Below are 20,195 nucleotides of genomic sequence, written 5' to 3'. Positions count from 1 at the left end.
CAGGGATGACTGTAAACTGAAGTAGGGTAAAGAGTGAGTGGGAGATGAAGTGGGAAAAGGAAGTATAGACTTTACAGAAATACATCCATGATGTAGAAATGAGAGATACAGTAATAGATGAAGGGCTATGTCTAAAAAGAAAAGAATGTGTAAATGCTGGTGGAAAGAAGCCAGGATAAAGTTTTGTTAAAAATACAAGTAAGATACTCTGTTCTCAACCAAATCTTGAGCAATTTGAGCATCAAAAAAAGATAAATCACTAGAGAGCCAGACAACTCATTAAAAATAATGCCTATGTGTCCATGGTGATTTAATTAATTCATTCATTAAATAGAGGTAGAGAGGAAAAGCTCTTTCTTCAGAAAGATGCCAACTAATAAATATGGAAGGAATGATACAGTTAAAAATAGTCAAAAGAAATGATAGAGTTAGAAAAGTCAATGAATGCTAAAACTTCTGGGAGAAAGATTAGTAAAGAATAAGTTTTTTATAAAGATATTTTAACATGTATTAATAGGGTTCGTTGTGATATTTCCCTTCACAGCATACTGCATGTTTTGATCATATCTGGCCACCCCTCCCATTCTATCCTAGGCCTATATCCCACCTTTCCCCAAACCTAGTAATCACTGTTCTACTTTCTGTGTGACTTTTTATATTTAGCATACATTTGTAGTACAAAGGGGCTTCATTGTGATAATTCCACAGATGCACACTATGTACATTGAACAAATTCTCAATGGTTCTCTTGACTCCCTATTGCCTTCTCCTTTCTCCCACTTCCTTCCACTGATTCCCCACCCCCTCAGAGAGTTTACCCTGTACATTCATGTTTCATTGTTATCATCATTAATATTTCATTATTATCATCACAATCATTTTAGGTCTAGAGTCTACATATGAGTGAAAATATGAGGTATTTGGCTTCTTGAGCTTATCATTTCATTCAACACAACGATCTCCAGTTCCACCCATTTTCCTGCTAATGACATAATTTTGTACTTCTTTATGGCTGGATAATACTCCACTGAGTCTTTATACCATATTTTCTTCATCAATTCACCAGTTTTGGGGCACCTATGTTAAATTCCACAGCTTGGCCATTCTGAATACTGTTGCAGTCAGCATTGGTGTGCAGGTCCCTCTCTTGTGTATTTATTGACTTACATTCCTTCAGATATATGCCTGAAGGGTGGTACAACAGGGTGGAAAGGTAAGTTTATTTTTAGATTTTTGATGAACTTCCATATTGATTTCCATAATAGTTGCACTAGTTTACATTCCCACCAAGAGGATATAAGTGTCCCTTCCCGCTTATCCTTTCCAGAATTTGTTCTTGGTTGTTTTCTTGATTATTGCCATTTTGGCTATGGTGAGATAGGATATCAGTGGTGTTTTGATTTACATTTCCTTTTCTGGCTAAGGATATTGAATATTTCTTCATATGTTTATTTGCTGTTTACATGTTTACATATAGCTAATCAGTTCTTATCATTAAATTCTTGTCTATGGAATTGTTCACTTTTGGAGGAGACATGTTGCCTTGTTTTTTCTAATTGTGTTTCTATGCTTGATTTATGCATCTGAGGTCCAGATTTAGATTGGTGGTTTTAATCTCCTGTGTCCTATTAGCTGACAATTTCACAAAGGTAAGACTGGGAAGTAGCTAGGTTGTGGTGTATTTCTCCATCACTAGACTTGGGAGTTGTGCTTCAATAGTCAAACATTCCCCCACAGTGCTCAAAACACTGGACCCAGTCCTGTACTCTACCCAGAAAGTAAGATTTACTGCAAAAGCCATCCATTTGATAAAGAACCACAATGTGAGTACAGTGGTCCTTGATAAAGCCAATCACCACCACTGCTTCAGTATCTTAAGAGGAATAAAGGAAACCAGGTGATACTTTGTGGACTAGGAAGACCTTAGTTTATATGTTTGGTAATGGCAAGGAGACAGGGCAGAATAATGCTAGTGAGTAGTATAATATGTATGAGTTACAAGGCTATGGATAATAGAAAGGAGTAATGAGAAAGTGGAATGAGATAGGTATACAGGATCTAGATAGGAGATGATCTCATCTGTTCTTGGATTTGTTAAGACTCATTTTGTAGCCTGATGGTTAATTCTAGAGAAAGTCTCATGCACTGATTAAAAGAATGTGCATTGTGCAGCTCTTGGATGGAATGTTCTGTAAATTTCTGTTAAATTTATTTAATGTAGAGTATAGTTTAACCTGATGTTTTCATATTGAAATTTTCATCTAGATGATGTGGCTGTTGATGGGAATTGGGTATTAAAATACCCTATAATTAATATATCAGATCCCATTTCTTCCTCTAGGTCTAATAGTATTTGTTTTGTAAAATTGGGTGCTCCAACATCAAATGCATTTTGATTTATAATTGTTACATCTTTTTTTATTTTTATTTTATTCATATGTGCATACAATGTTTAGGTCATTTATCCCCACTTTCCCCCCACTCCTTCCCTTACCCTCCCACATCTCCCCACACCCTCTTTGCCCCCCCCTTACCCCTTGCTACCAGGCAAAAACTATTCTGCCCTTATCTTTAATTTCATTGAAGAGAGAGTATAAGCAATAATAGGAAGGACCAAGGGTTTTTGCTAGTTGAGATAAGGATAGCTATACAGGGAGTGAACAGGCATTGATTTCCTGTACATGTGTGTTACCTTCTAAGTTAATTCTTCTTGAACTAACCTTTTCTCTAGTTCCTGGTCCCCTTCTCCTATTAGCCTCAATTGCTTTAAAGTATCTGCTTTAGTTTCTCTACGTTGAGGGCAAAAAAAGCTATCTAGTTTTTTGGGTGTGTTACCTATCCTCATACCTTCCTTATGTGTTCCCCCTTTATCATGTGATCAAAGTCCAATCCCCTTGTTGTCTTTACCCTTGATCTAATGTCCACATATGAGGTAGAACATATGATTTTTTGGTCTTTTTGGCCAGGCTAACCTCACTTAGAATGATGTTCTCCAATTCCATCCATTTACCTGCAAATGATAACATTTCGTTCTTCTTCATGGCTGCAAAAAATTCCATTGTGTATAAATATCACATTTTCTTAATCCATTCATCAGTAGTGGTACATCTTGGCTGTTTCCATAACTTGGCTATTGTGAATAGTGCTGCAGTAAACATGGGTGTGCAGGTGCCTCTGGAGTAACTTGTGTCACATTCTTTTGGATATATCCCCAACAGTGGTATTGCTGGGTCATATGGTAGATCAATGTTTAGATTTTTAAGCAGCCTCCAAATTTTTTTCCAGAGTGGTTGTACTAGTTTACATTCCCAACAGTGTAAGAGGATTCCTTTTTCCCCCCATCCTTGCCAACACCTGTTATTAGTGGTGTTGCTAATGATGGCTATTCCAACAGGAGTGAGGTGGAATCTTAGTGTGGTTTTAATTTGCATTTCCTTTATTGCTAGGGATGGTGAGCATTTTTTAATGTGTTTTTTGGCCATTTAAACTTCTTCTTTTGAGAAAGTTCTGCTTAGTTCACTTGCCCATTTCTTTATTGGTTCATTAATTTTGGGAGAATTTAGTTTTTTGAGTTCCCTATATATTCTGGTTATCAGTCCCTTGTCTGATGTGTAGCTGGCAAATATTTTCTCCCACTCTGTGGGTGTTCTCTTCAATTTAGAGACCATTTCTTTTGTTGAGCAGAACCTTTTTAGCTTTATGAAGTCCCATTTGTCTATGCTATCTCTTAGTTGCTGAGCTGCTGGTGTTCCATTGAGAAAGTCCTTGCCTATACCTATTAGTTCCAAAGTATTTCCTACTTTTTCCTGTACCAACTTTAGAGATTGGGGTTTCATATTAAAGTCCTCAATCCATTTTGAGTTAACACTAGTATAGGGTGATAAACATACATGTAGTTTCAGTTTTTTGAAGACTGCTAACCAGTTTTCCCAGCAGTTTTTGTTGAAGAGGCTGTCTTTTCTCCATCATATATTTTTAGCGCCTTTGTCAAAGACAAGTTGGTTATAGTTGTGTAGCTTCATATCTGGGTCCTCTATTCTGTTCCACTGGTCTTCATGTCTGTTTTTGTGCCAGTACCATGCTGTTTTTACTGTTATTGCTTTGTACTATAGTTTAAAGTTGGGTATTGTGATACCTTCAGCATTGTTCTTTTTACTGAGTATTGCCTTGGCTATTAATGGCCTCTTGTGTTTCCATATAAATTTAATGGTAGATTTTTCAATATCTTTGTCATTGGAATTTGGATGGGAATTGCATTAAACATGTAGATTACTTTTGGGAGTATAGACATATTTACTATGTTGATTCTACCAATCCATGAGCATGGGAGATCTCTCCACTTTCTATAGCTTTCCTCAATCTCTTTCTTCAGAAGTTTATAGTTTTCCTTGTAGAGGTCATTCACATCTTTTGTTAGGTTTACACCTAGGTATTTGATTTTTTTTTGAGGCTATTGTAAATGGAATTGTTTTCATACATTCTTTTTCAGTTTGCTCATTGTTAGTGTATAGAAATGCTAATGATTTTTCTATGTTGATTTTATATCCTGCTACCTTGCTATAGCTATTGATGATGTCTAGAAGCTTCTGAGTAGAGTTTTTTGGGTCTTTAAGGTACAGGATCATGTCATCTCCAAATAGGGATATTTTGACAGTTTCTTTACCTATTTGAATTCCTTTTATTCCTTCTTCTTGCCTAGTTGCTCTGGCTAGGAATTCCAGTACTATGTTGAATAGGAGTGGAGATAGTGGGCATCCTTGTCTGGTTCCTGATTTTAGAGGGAATGGTTTCACTTTTTCTCCATTAAATATAATAATGCTGGCTGTAGGTTTGTCATATATAGCTTTTATAATGTTGAGGTACTTTCCTTCTATTCCTAGTTTTCTTAGAGCTTTTATCATGAAGTGGTGTTGGATCTTATCAAAGGCTTTTTCTGCATTTATTGAGATGATCAAGTGGTTTTTGTCTTTGCTTCTGTTAATGTGGTTTATTACATTTATTAATTTTCATATGTTGAACAACCCCTGCATCCCTGGGATGAAGCCTACTTGATCGTGGTGAATAATCTTTTTTGATGTGTTGTTGAATTCGGTTTGCCATTATTTTGTTGAGGATTTTTGCATCAATGTTCATTAAGGAGATTGGCCTATACTTCTCCTTTTTGGAGGTATCATTGCCTGGTTTTGGGATAAGTGTAATACTGGCTTCATAAAATGTATTAGGCAGTTTTCCTTCCCTTTCTATTTCATGGAACAGTTTAAGGAGGGTTGGTATCTGTTCTTCTTTAAAGGTCTGATAGAATTCAGCAGGGAATCCATCAGGTCCTGAACTTTTCTTTTTGGGGAGACTCTTGATTGCTGCTTCAATTTCATTTTGTGTTATAGGTCTATACAGGTGATTACTTTCCTCTTGGTTGCATTTTGGATGATCATATGTATCTAGAAATCTGTCCATTTCTTTAAGATTTTCAAATTTATTTGAATATAGGTTCTCAAAGTAGTCTCTGATGATTTCCTGGACTTCCATGGTGTTTGTTGTTATCTCCCCTTTTGCATTCCTAATTCTACTAATTTGGGTTTTTCTCTCTTCATTTTAGTCAGGTTTGCCAGGGGTCTATCGATCTTGTTTATTTTTTCAAAGAACCAACTTTTTGTTTCATTAATTCTTTGTATAGTTTTTTTGGTTTCTATTTCATTGATTTCAGCTCTTATTTTTATTATTTCTGTCCTTCTATTTGTTTTGGGATTTGCTTGTTCTTGTTTTTCTAGGAGTTTGAGATGTATCATTAGGTCATTGATTTGGGATCTTTCAGTCTTTTTAATATATGCACTCATGGCTATAAACTTTCCTCTCAGGACTGCTTTGTTGTGTCCCATAGGTTCTGGTAGGTTGTGTTTTCATTTTCATTGACTTCCAGGAACTTTTTAATTTCCTCTTTTATTTCATCGATGATCCATTCTTCATTAAGGAATGAGTTATTTAGTTTCCAGCTGTTTGCATGTTTTTTGTCTTTACATTTGTTGTTGAGTTCTACGTTTACTGCATTGTGATCAGTTAGTATGCACGATATAATTTCTATTTTCTTATATTTGCTGAGACTTGCTTTGTGCCCTAGGATATGATGTATTTTGGAGAAGGTTCCATGGGCTGCTGAGAAGAATGTATATTGTGTAGAGGTTGGATGAAATGTTCTGTAGACATTAACTAGGTCCATTTGATCTATTGCATAGTTTAGATCTTGGATTTCTTTATTGATTTTTTGTTTGGATGACCTATCTATTGATGATAATGGGGTGTTAAAGTCTCCCACAACCCCTGTGTTGGCATTTATATATGCTTTTAGGTCTTTCAGGGTATGTTTGATGAAATTGGGTGCATTGACATTGGGTGCATACAGATTGATGATTATTATTTCCTTTTGGTCTATTTCCCCTTTTATTAGTATGGAATGTCCTTCTTTGTCTCGTTTGATCAATGTAGGTTTGAAGTCTACTTTGTCAGAGATAAGTATTGCTACTCCTGCCTGTTTTCTGGGGCCATTGGCTTGGTAAATCTTCTTCCAGCCTTTCATCCTAAGCCTATCCTTATTTCTGTTGGTGAGATGGGTCTCCTGTAAGCAACAAATTGTTGGATCTTCCTTTTTAATCCATTTCGTCAAGCGGTGCCTTTTGATGGGTGAATTAAGTCTGTTAACATTAAGCGTAAGTACTGATAGGTATGTGGTGATTCCTGTCATTTAGTTGTCTTAGTTGTTTGAAGGTTTGATTGTGTGTACCTAACTTGATGTTACTCTCTACTGTCTTGCTTTTTCTTATCCTGTGGTTTGGTGCTGCCTGTCTTTTCATGGTTAAGTTGGGTATCACTTTCTGTGTGCAGGATCCCTTGCAGAACCTTTTGTATTGGTGATTTTGTGGTCACATATTGTTTTAGTTTCTGCTTATCATGGAAGACTTTTATTGCTCCATCTATTTGAATGATAGTTTTGCTGGGTAGAGTATCCTGAGGTTGAAGTTATTTTCATTCAGTGCCCGGAAGATCTCACCCCATGCTCTTCTTGCTTTTAATGTTTCTGTTGAGAAGTCTGCTGTGATTTTGATGGGTTTACCTTTGTATGTTACTTGTTTTTTCTCTCTTACAGCCTTCAGTATTCTTTCCTTAGTTTCTGAACTTGTTGTTTTAATGATGACATGTCGTGGGGTAGTTCTATTTTGATCTGGTCTGTTTGGTGTCCTGGAGGCCTCTTGCATCTGTATGGGAATATCTTTCTCTAGATTTGGGAAATTTTCCACTATTATTTTGTTGAATAGATTACGCATTCCCTTTACTTGCACCTCTTCTCCTTCTTCGATGCCCATGATTCTCAAGTTTGGTCTTTTCATGGAGTTGTGAGTTCTTGCATTTTCTTTTCACAGGTCTTGAGTTGTTTAATTAATAGTTCTTCGGTTTTTCCTTTAATTACCATTTCATCTTCAAGTTCTGAGATTCTGTCTTCTGTTTGTTCTATTCTGCTGGATTGGCCTTCCGTTTTGTTTTGCAGTTCTGTTTCATTCTTTTTTCTGAGGTTTTTCCATATCCTGGCTGGTTTCCTCTTTAATGTTGTCTATTTTTGTCCTGAGTTCATTTATCCATTTATTCATCGTGTTCTCTCTTTCACTTTGGTGTTTATACAGTGCTTCTATGGTTTCCTTTATTTCTTCTTTTGCTTTTTCAAATTCTCTATTTTTGTTATCTTGGAATTTCTTGAGTGTCTCATGTACATTTTTGTTTACCCTATCCAGTATCATCTCTAAATTCTCATTGAGTACCTGTAGTATGTCTTCTTTTAAATTATTCTTGTGGGCTTCATTGGGTCCTTTGGCATAGTTTATCTTCATTTTGTTGGAGTATGGATCTGAGTTTCTTTTTTCTTCATTCCCCTCTGTTTCCTGTACTAATTTTTTGCTGTGGGGAAACTGGTTTACCTGTTTTTTCTGTCTTCCCATCATTGTCTTTGGTGTTGTTACTGTCCCTGTACTGTGTGCAATTAAGTATTTTCTATCTTGTAATAATAACAATGGTAATGTTTAGAATGGAAGGGTGAGCTGAGATGGAAAGCAAGAAGTTAAAGTAAAGGGGAAAACAAATACACAGATAAGAGGGAGAAAGCAGAACAAGGTTTCAGACAAGAAAGTTTCAAAGGTATAAACAGGGAGTGTTAGTGTACTAATTGACAGTAAGTTGAACAGACATTAGAGAGACAGAGAGAGGATTGAAAATCAAAAATGAAAAAAATACATAGGAATAAAAATAAAAAATAAGTAAATGAACGAAATATCTATATATAAAAATGAATTAAAATAAAATGAAAAATAGAAAACAAAAAAAAAGCACCAAAAAACCAAAAAACCTCCAAGTTCAAATGCAATGAAGTTTTAGTCTTAATAATTTGGGTGTCCATCTCAGTCTCCAATCCTGGAGATGGTGCCTAAGATGTTGTTCTATAATTGTCTCATCAAAGGGGATGCATAAAGTAGAACAAAACTACACACACGCACAAAAAATAAAACCCCACCAAGTGTCCCAAGTTCAAATGCAATACAGTTTCAGTAAGTTTTTCTGTTTGCAGGTGTAATTTGGTTGTTCTCTCATCAAAGGTAGGGAGCAAAAGAAAAAAGAAGAGTCTGGAGACAATTCTGAGAATGGTATCTGCAGCTGTGGGTTGCCTGCCTGCTGCTGTCAACCTGCTGTTGCTGGAGGCATTATTTATGCAGGTCTCTGGGGTGAGCTTAGCATTCACCTGGCCCTGCAGGCTTTGTTTGTTCAGAGTTCTCCTGTGTGGGAGCCTCTGCTACAAGCTTTCCCCTTTCCAAGAACTGGGGAAGGTGACACTGTACCCCCATTGTCAGGCCTGTGTGTTTATTTACAGTTCATGTGGGAGGTGGGTCTTCCCCCCTCTCCTGTGCAGTTTTCCTCCTACCGCCACTTTCACAAGCTTTCCTGCTCCTGATTACTGGGTGGTGCTGCTGCTCCTGCCAGCCACCATGTTTGTTTACAGTTCATGTGGGAAGTGGGTCTTCCCTCCTCTCCTGTGGAGTTTTCCTCCCTCTGCCACTCTCACCAGCTTTCCCACTCCTGGTTGCTGGGCACGTGCCCTGCCCCCGCTCCTGCCAGAGCCTCTCCGGCCCGCCCAGCTTGTTTATTTACAGTCCTGGGAAGGATTCCCTTCCCCCAATCTTCAGCGCTCAGTGCACCCCACCCTCTTTCCTGCGTGTCTTATTTGTTCTTAATGCTTATTACTCAGTTTCTCTTTTTTCCCTGGGTGGAGGTCAGTCTGTCCAGGGGGCTATGCTGCTCTGGCCCAGGCTTGTCTGTGGGAGTACCGCAGTACTGCAAAGCTCACCCAAGCCATCTGGGCACGGGCGATTGGCGGCCTGGGAGCCCTCCTGGTTTCTCCATTTAACATGAAGTGAAGATTCTCCTCACTGGCTGGAGGTGTGGAGGGGTCAAAGTTATGCCTCTTCTCAGTGATTATGCCTGCAAAGTGTGTCTCCAGCGTCTCTCCAAGATTTCACTATAGGAGGCTTGCTTTCTGCTTCCTCCCTCTAGCCACCATCTTGGAATCCCCCTCTCAAATTATTATTTTAATTGTATGTATTTATGGAATAATTTGGTATACTTAAGGAAGGTTTCTAATTGTCTATATACAAATCTACTATGTACATAGGGTGAAAGATTAAGAGAAAGAAAGGAAGAGGACTTGAAATGCAGAAGGGTTTCCCTCCTGCTATTTTTTGAAAGAGAGAGGTTCTGATTACAGTAAGGAAATTAGCATCTATTAATTACCAGGTAAGCTGGCTGGTCATGCTTCTGATGTTCCCTTAAACCAGTTTTCATGGAATGAAGCTTTTGTCTATTTTTAAACTAAGACATAAAATATATTTTACTGCAAGTTGTTCATAAAACTGCTTCCAGTGGTCATTACTTGAATTTAAAACCTGTTTGTGGAAAGATGAAATCCTACAACCAATGGTAAAATATTCAAGTCATAAACTCAATCTCTGTAAGTACAGAACATCACTTTCATGAGTTTCTAGTAAAATGCCCCAAAGAGACCAATATCCAGAACAGATACAATGCACTTTACTTGAAAAGTAGACTCTTCTTCCTTCTTTATGCCTCAGAATTTTCAGTTACCTCTATTTTCAGTTAGTTATAGCAATGATTTGATCAATTGTATGATGCACTATAAAGTCTTAAAAGTAAGTAAAATTTGTCCTCAAGAGGTATCTTTATCCTTATAATGGTAAGAATGTTCAAATACAAAGTTTAAATATAGTGTTCTTTTCACATGGGAAAAATGCCGTCAGAAATTTTAAAAAGAAATAAGAATGTCTACCTATTCAAATAAAGATAAAACCTATTTATAAAATTTTGAAAGTTGGAAATTTATTAAGTGGATGCTTCTAGGTTCTGTTCAAAAAAGTTTAATGAAATGTCTTACAGACTTGTCTTTAATTCTAGGAGAAAAAGAGGTTCCTAAAGTAAGGTCTAAACTAATGTTTTTAAAAATTGCTTATTTTCTGTTTTTCTAATGAGAAAATAAAGTGACCTCTCTTATGAGCACAATAATTATTCTACTGTTCAAAAAATTGTTATGATATATGTCTATGAAGTAACCCTTTTGTAAGAAGTAAATGTGCAGAGAAGGTTTCTCTGTGGCCCCCTCTCAGCCATTACTGAGCAACCAGAAAAATAAGATGCCATTGATTTGTGAAGCACAAAATAGTTAAGGTTACCCATGGAATTAACAAGCAAATTAACTTCAAAACTGAAGTTGAAACAGTGCTTTGGGTGATAGGGATTGAGAAATATTTTCATTTTTTTTCTATAAAATTGTTTATAATTTCAAATTTGAAAATAAATTCCCAGTGCTTCAAAACTATGCTTGAAAACCAACAACATAATCACATGGCATTTTATATTCCCAAAGAAAGTGTAAAAAGAGAATATTTGAAATAGAAAATAGATCTAAGTCACCTATTATATTTGATGGTTAAATCTAGAACTTTAAGTAGTGACTAGTTAAACAAATTTAACCATTGGGTGGATTAATTCATCAGCTCAATTATTCACCTAACATATTTATTAGGAAAACACCACACACAAACGAGGTTCACAAGAGGTGTCTCATGTCCAGAAATTTAATAGGTAGGCAGGCTGGCCGAGAGAAGATGGCGCAGCAGCTTCTCTTGGTGGGTCTGGCCTTAAGTAGCATTCGTGGAGGAAGTTAGGGCTAGGAGCAGGTAAAGAGAGAGATGGTAGGAGATAGGGGGCTCGTAGGTTTTGTTTTCGCAAGAAATGAAACCTGTCACTGAAAGGGTTACAAAATGGCTCCTGATTGCAAAATGGCTCAGGTTGCAAAATGGTGGTCAGCGCAGTTCTTATCAATATTAAACGCCTATGTCTCAGGGATTGTGCAAAGGGAGCAAAAGCAACAATGTTTGCACATAACTAAAATATAACATCACATAATGAGGTGTAATGCAACATGTAAAAGAGCACAATTGATTTTAGAATAGGTTCTGTCACATGGTAAGTGCCTAATAAATATGTATGAATGAATGGTGAATGATGGACATTATACCAACTCAGATGTCAAAGCAAAAGTGACAGAGTTCATTTATAGTTCATTTTATCTGCCAGGAATGAGCTTGGTGAAGGAAGATGATAGGAGGTTTACTCAAATGCTAAATCAAACATAAATTGCATAAACAGATGTAAGAATGTATCAGATACACTGTAACGGTGACTTTGGGTTTATGGCAATTATAACCAGACCACTCCTCAACCCAGCCATATGTTTTATAGACAGTTCTTTCTAGAAGCCACTTACAAGTCAAATATCTAGCTTTATATATTTAATCTATAAAGATAGTTCTTACTATGAACCAACTCAAAGTCAACCAGCAAATACCATGATTCTTTACTCATCCAATATATAAATAATATCATGCTTGAGATCTGTGTTAGAAACTACAGACAAAGAAAAGAATGAACCCGTCCTTATCTCAAGAAGTTTATGGCCTACAAGTAGTTATCATCATCCACATTATGACTGTCACAGTACAATGGACACGTACAAAAGAAGCATGGACCTGGTGTTACGGGAGCAATAGGGTGGGAACCATAAGACCTTACTAACTCAGTCTCCAGGGATTGGTGTAAGAGTGTTGAGGGATTAAAGAGACTTATACAGGAAGAGAAGAGCACCCTGGAAAGAAGAAGGCAAAGCAAGCGGAAAGAGAGCAAGGAGACACGAGAAAGCTGAATACCATTAGAGATTAACAAGTCTGGTCTTAACAGAGTAGGTAAGGCTCTTGAGGATGGGCGGTGCTATAGTTTGGATCTGGAACATTCCCTGGAGGCCTGTGGGTTAAAAGATTAGTCCCAAGCCTAATCTTTGGGCACTATTGGGAGACTGTGGAAACTTCAAGAAGTGGAGCCTAATGGTAGGTTTGGGAGTCATTGGGCACATGCTCTAGAAGAGGTCTTGCGGTTCCCACCCCCCCCATATACACACCAGAGGCCTAAAAGTAATGGGTATACCTGTTCATGAACTAAATCCTTCAAAAACTGAGCCAAAATAGGCCTTTTATCTTTTTAAATTTGTTTTATTCATATGTGCATACAATGTTTGGGTCATTTCTCCCCCTTTCCCTCCCTTTCTCCAGTCCCCTCCCTCTCCCCCCTACCCTCTCACTACCAGGCAGAAATTATTTTGCCCTTATCTTTAATTTTGTTGAAGAGAGAGTATAAGCAATAATAGGAAGGACCAAGGGTTTTTGCTAGTTGAGATAAGGATAGCTATACAGGGAGTTGACTCGCATTGCTTTCCTGTACATATGTGTTACATTCTAAATTAATTCTTCTCAAACTAACCTTTTCTCTAGTTCCTGGTCCCCTTCTCCTATTGTAGGCCTTTTATTTTTATAAGCTGATTTTCTTTTCTTTTCTTTCTTTTTATTTGTTTATTCACATGTGCATACATTGTTTGGGTCATTTCTCCCCCCTACCCCCACCCCTCCCTCTTCCACCACCCCACTTGCTTTCAGGCAGAATCTATTCTTATTTTTATAAGTTGATTTTCTCAAGTATTTGTTGCAGTAACCAAAAGCTGACTAACATAAGATGATGTCATTCAATTGCTGAAAAGGAAAAGACTGAGGCCCTGTATGTCCTTCTAGGTCATTTGAACTGTGTCACAGAGATATGAGGAATCATCAAAGACCACTGTCGCCAAGAAGAACAAAACTCCTTCTGCTTTGAATATTTTAGACTGATTTCTGAATTTAGAAGATTCTAAGAAGAAACACATTTGCAATGACCTAAGCTTGTATTTACAAGCTGTGTGTAAAGGCAGTCAGCTTGACTGGGGAAAATGACCTGTTATTGAAATCTAGCATGCAAAATACTTATCTCAATACTTACTAAAATGTTAAGAGTTTTGTATCTTTTCTTGCTTGAAATTGTTGGTATATTCATTCCTTTAAAGATTCATAAGTGGTTTTTTTTTCTTCTTCTGATGTGTTAACTGCCATTTGTCTTAGTTGTCCTTCTCTTGATCAAATCTAGGTGATTGCTCTATGAGTACCGGGTAAGACTTTCCCAGGTAGTTTGGAACATTATCAGTGGGCCTTATAAAAATTGACCCCAAGTTCTGAAAGTCACCCAGGCCCAAGGGAGAGACATGCCACATCTTACATGAATCTCTCTTCTACATGACTGTAGCACCAGCAACATTTAAAGTTTTGCCTTATCTTAACTAAAATAATTCCTTGTGAAAAAGCCTTCATCAGATTATAGTTTTCTAAGCACTCAATAGGTTCCACTGGTATCTACTCAGAAAACTGTTAATAATGACAATTTTTACTCTTTCAACTTCACAAAAAATCTCTTTTGTGAATTCTGTACACCCACGATTGGCAAATCTTTAGCTCCCCAAAAGAATCAAAACATCAAATTTAATTTCATATACTTGAAAAATTTAAAATGTGTTCAAATAATCATTGTGTCTCTCAACCTTTTGGTTGAGAATATTTCCTTACAGAAGTGGAGAAATCCCATACAGAGTTTGTAAAAACAATATAGTCAATGCCCCTCAGGAATGAGAGTGTACAGAAAAGTCCATAACATCATTGTGGTGACAAATATGGTACATCTATGAGGCGAAGTGGCCCAAGCAGGATGCAGTCCTGAACACTGTATTACGAAAAGAGTAAGACATGCATCCTGGAAACTAATGGGTGTGAGTGAAGGATTTCTGGCAAGTCAATGATGTGCTCAATTTGAATTATATGAATTCAACCTATCCTCAATGAGGGGGATGAAGTGAGGCACCGTAAGACTACTAGAAGCCTAAAATGAGGGCAGCAAAAAATGATGAGGTCGTGGAAGAAGTTATAAAAGACACCTATTAGGAAAGGAAAAGAACTGGGCTTAGTGATTGACTAGATGTTGCTGGATGAAGAAAATGTAGAAATTTAAGATGACTCCCAGCTCTCTACATTGGATAATATGCCTTCTACAAAAGAAAAAAAGCAAGCAGAAGAAGTAACAGTTTTGAAATACATAATGGTAACAGCTAGAATATATAGAGTTCTCACTTAGCACTCACTATACCAAACCATTTGTAATATCTTATGTTAAAAGTTCAGTTTGGAGCATGATAAACTTGGAAGGCCCATGACTATCCAGGTCAGCATCTCACATCCACACCAAGGGACATGTCAGTCCACAGCTTAGAAGAACTTATTGGTTTAAAGATCAAAATTTAAGAGTCATGAGGACGACAATTGCTAACATTAAGTGCTTACCACATTCTAGGCACTGTTCTAAGGACTTTATGTGGCTTAACTATTTAATTCTCAAAACCATATAAGGGAGAAACTACAATTAATTCTTTTCATAAAGAAGAGAAGAAAGTTCACCAGGTTTACTTGCTGAAGGTCACAGAGTTACTGAACAGCTGAATGAGAATCCAAATCAAGGACCATCTTAATTCCTAAGCCTGAAGTTGAAGACCCAAAGAAAATGACAAAAATGAGAACCCTAGACCACATTTGGGTTCCTTTAAATTTTCAACTGTGTAGTGATGTTCTGCAATCCAGACAGAAAATGTCATGTCCTCTAGTGATTTTAGGTTAAAAACCAGTTCAAAGCTCTCCTTTGTATGATTTTAGGCAAGATTTCTTTGGTACTCTTGATTTTTTTTTCTTCATCTGCCAAAGTTGCATAATATCACATGAAAGTATTTCTCCCAGAATGAAACAAAATTAATTTTATTTGTGCTGCACATAGTAAGATTTTCTAAAAGTATATTATTCATTCTACTCCATCCAACTTTCCATAGCCCCACTTCTAAAAGTAGCTCTGATCACAAAACACACACAAAAAATAAGGCAAGTATACAAAGTGGGCTCTCTTCATGTCTTCTTTACAAAATTAACATATTCATGTGAGAAAGACAAAGCAACAACTATTTTATCCACCCTATTTCAAGAATTGGAGTGAGCAATTAATCAAGCCTATATTCTAGGGAAAAGAGAATTATGGGATATTACGATTTCTCAGGCTAGTACTCTGTACTGTAGTTTCTTTAAAATGTACCAGATCCTAAAACAGCCGTCACTATTTTGCATTTCCTTCTCATTGCAAGTGTTATTGCTGTTATTCAACGTTTAAAACCTTGAGCCTTATAACTTTGCAGATTTTTCTCAGCTTTAAGCGCAATTACATGCTATCTTGAAAATAAAACCTTTTCCTAAGATGCACAGCTCTAATTCTTTTATTGGAAAAATGTTTATGTCCCTCAAGACAGACATTGTCTTCCAACTCTTTCATACCATCTTGGGTATCCAGGACAGTCTGGAGAACTTAATAAGTAGCTATTGAGTAGAAAATACAGACATCCTATAAAATATTTCATGAAAGCCAGGCATGATAGTAATCCTAGCTACTGAGAGACTGAGATCAGAAGGATCAAAGTTCTAGGCCAGCCAAGGCTAAAAAGTTCATGAGCGTCCATCTCAACAGAAAGTGGCACACACCTGTCACTCCAGCTATGATGGAATGCATAAATAGGATCATGGTCCAGTCTGGCCTGGGCAAAAAGTGAGACCCTGAAAGGGCTGAGGCCTGGCTCAAGTATAGAGTACCTGCTTAGCAAGTGTGAGGCCCTGAGTTCAAACCCTAATACCTCCAAAGAAAAAGTTTCATAAAGAATCGTTCTATTACTGGGTTACTTTGGAGATCACTACAGTAGCATGATTTGGGCATTTGGGAAAATCTAGGTAGGATCTGTATATAACAAATTCTGAGATAATTATGAAGTCACAAACTTTTGGAATCATTCTACACAGTCAGAGGTGATCTGACAGTGAATATATGTGTAGAATTTTTGCAGAATTATTTAAAAATACAAGACTTAAGTCTTTTCCATTCTTAGAATTGGACATAATCCATCTGATTAAATTATAGTCCAATGTAAGTAGTACTGTAGAGTCAGTCAATACTTCTTTCTATCCATCTTGATTTCTAAGACAAGAGACATAAAATTCCCATTTCAGACTCTATAATTTAGGTATTAATCATTGACTCATCCTTGACATTCTACTTACACCTACACAAAGCTTTTCAGTCTTACAAAATGCCACCATTTCATAGTTTAGCAAATTTAGGCATACAGATCTTTATTGCTAAGAGAAAAATACCTTTCCCCACTTCTTGCTCCCTCCCTCTCTCTCAAACTACTTTAACATAAGACAAGTTTTCATCCTGCTGCTGTCTCTGCTAACTTTTAAAAATTGTTGTTATGAGTATTCTAAGTGAATCAGAACTCTCGCAAAAACTTAGTAAGAACTCAAAGTTTCTAAAAGAATATGCCATCCTATATATCAGTGATACCTTCAGCAATGGCTTCACACCATCCTGCTGCACAGAACTGGAGGCTTCTATTATTAATACATTCCTGGCATTATGCTTTCATTATTTTACTATATTTGAATTGAATTTAGATTTCTGCTCCCCTTTAGGACTTCTCAGCACAATGAATCTCTCCCCTAGCTATGTATTAGAATCACTTGGAGAGTTTTTATAGTACTAATGCCTGGGCCTCATCCCAGAACAAATAAGTCAGACTCGCCAGGGGTCAAGTCTGACCTTCCTATATGTGCTTTATGTTGGGAATGTGTTTTTAAGGTGAGCCGGGATTTAACCTACTGTTTTGTGACTCAGCCTGTACTTAAGTTATGTTTAGCCACGTCTGCCCAATTATCTCCTGAAGATGACCCATGGTCAATGCAAGGGCAAGACTGTGATTAACTGCAGCATATAAAGCAGGCTTTTAAATTTTGATGTATTTACATCTCATTAAAATGAAGAATCTGATTCAGAGGGCTTAAGTGAGGCCTGAGTTTCTGCATGTCTAACAAGCTTCCACATGATACCAGTGCTGCTCCCTGGGACACTTTGAGAATCAAGGATAGAAAACATTTGACTTAGTGGTTTTTACTTCCATCTGCAACCTGAGATCTGAAAAATAACAATGCTTGGACCTAAACTAGTAAAAACAAAGCTAGACTCACTGGGGGAATCAGTCTTGAAGGCAGAGCATCTGGATTTTCTCTATGTAATTTACTTTTTATGGTACTAAGGCTTGATCTCAGGGACTCACACATGCCAGGCAAGCCCTGTACCACTTGAGCCTCACTCACTTGAGCCAATATCTGCATGTCCAAAGAGCTCAGATGTCTGTTGTACATAAGGAATGGAAACCAGTGTTCGCATCTAACTTAGGAACCTTTCTTTTCTACACTAATTTCATTTGCTTTTATAAAATAAAACTTGCTAGAGTTCGGGGGATTAGATTGTGGTGTTGTGGCTAATTGGGAAAGCTCCCCTAGAATTTCCTTTCAGATTAAAAGTTGGAAGACATTGTAGAAAGTTTCGCTAGCAGCTGAAGAGACATACTGCCATTTAAAAAATCATCAAAGCATCTTTATATGGTGATATAATCTTAGTTACTAGAAACTAGAACCCAAGTCAAGAGGTTTTAAACTTCGTAGGCAGAGATTGATTGGTTGCTTTGCAACTGACTTCCCTAATCACCTCTTAACTTTTAGCTCCCCAATCCAATAGAGAATGCCTACTCTCTCCCTTGGCTTCTAGAACAATCTCTTTCTTCCCACTGTCTCTGAAGGCCTCCCCTGTACTCCTTAAGTGTTTCATTCTCCCAGCAGGCTATCCACTCATTCTGGCTACTATCCCCAAAGAAATCACATTCATTCTCATTACTTCAGCTTGTAAACATCCTGATGGGGAATCTGTATTTACAGGTGTGACCTCTCCTTTTATACCCACAGATCTTACTTTCTTTTAAAAATAGACCCCTGAATATTCCTGAGACACGTAAAATTCAAAGTGAATGATCCAAACTGAGTTATTCAATTAAGACTGAACTCTGTTCATTGCCTCCTAAGATTCCCTGCCTCCAGTCTTAGCCCTAGAGAAGAAAGCCTGACATGATATCCATCAGAGTGGTACCTTTTCATCCTCCTCTGCCAACACTGGAAGCTATCCTTCACAAGGGGTTCTCCATTGCTTATTCTTCCTGAGATAAGCCACCTCCCTCCGCCTGGCTCCCAACTTTTGATTTTGACTGTCTGCTTTACCTGACTCTTCCCCACTGAGAAACTAAACTGCTACTTAGCCCTCGAAACTTAGGTCAAACACTGCCTCCTTTTTACTTTCTCTGAACCTCATGATGAGTTGATCAAATTCCCTCATAGAATCATTAAAGCACTTTAAATTTTGAGTTGAAATTCTTTGTTATACAACTCTGTCTTTTAACAAATGCCAGGAGAGGACCTCTGGGGCTTCGGTTTTCTGTTATTGTTGTTGATGTTGATGATATATTTTTTTGTTGTGTTTTGTTTTGGTTTGGGTTTGCTTTGTTTTTTCAGTACAAGTTAAAGGAATTACAAATGGTGTGGGCTGCATTAAATGGTCACTAGCACTGCCTTCTCTGGCTCTAAAAAAATTAGCTTTTGTTTTCTTCATTCTTTTGTTCAATAAACATTTATTTGTTTAAGCTCAAATTGATTGTTTAGTTTCCCTAGAGAGCAACAGAGTTAAGAGATGTCAATTTAGCAAATAGAAAAAAACAAATACTCCTGTATTGGAATGAATTCAAATGTACAAGTGGCGGATTTGTTAGGTAATGTGATCACTTGTCTCTCTCTATCTTTATTCCACAATGCAGCCAGAAAAAAGCCAGTTCATCATTATAAAAGTCAGGTTCCATACAAAAAAGCTGAAGCAATTTCAGGTATTTTTGTGTATTATGCTTTATATGGCTTCGTAGTCATTGAAATTCGAACAAAACCAAATTTCCAAGCTAAGTTCTATAAGTGGGAATCGGAAGCTATGTTTAAATGAACAGAAATAGGACTGACAACCTAAATGCGTCAACATCCATGAAAAGTGACATCAGCAGGTTTGGTGTGCTATTACTTCTTTTTTTTTTAAGGTAAGTAGGTGTTATAAAACTTTTAAATGTTTAAATGCTTGGGGGGTTAGATATATTTTTTAACATGGAAGGAAAGTTTTACAAGGATTAAAAAACTTATTAGTGCCAACAAATGTAAAATGGTGTTTATAACTAAAATTAGAAGCATCAAGAAAGATACTAGCTATCTCCCAAAGGATATTATAATGTAGGTGTGTTTTAATGCTCCCCAAATAATTAGAAGAGGCCCTCTGGAGGTGGTGCTGATGATGACAACTTGCAGAACTGACTGATGTGGAACAGAATCATAGATTCTGGGGGAACCCTTTGGTCTCCTTGCTGATAGTCAAAAGACTTCCAAATAGACTTGTGAAGAGGACAGCAGAACAGATCAGTTTCCAGTCTGTGAGCACAAAAAGATGACACCACTCCCGGGCAATTATCTTCTAACCCTCTGCACAAAGTTGTTGATGTTATTGCTTTTGACATGAATTTATGAGCCCAAACTGAATAGGTAAGATAGCCTCGTGAAAGTATTCCTTCTGCTGATGAGTGGCAGGAAGCAAAATTCCTGTTGAAACAAGGTTAGTTCTTCCATCTTTCCTGCTGCCGAGCACCATGTGTGCCTCTATCAAACAGAACACTCTTGCTT

Source organism: Castor canadensis, chromosome 8, assembly GCF_047511655.1.
Source record: "Castor canadensis chromosome 8, mCasCan1.hap1v2, whole genome shotgun sequence".
NCBI lineage: Eukaryota > Metazoa > Chordata > Mammalia > Rodentia > Castoridae > Castor > Castor canadensis.
Note: the sequence above shows the minus strand (reverse complement) of the source record.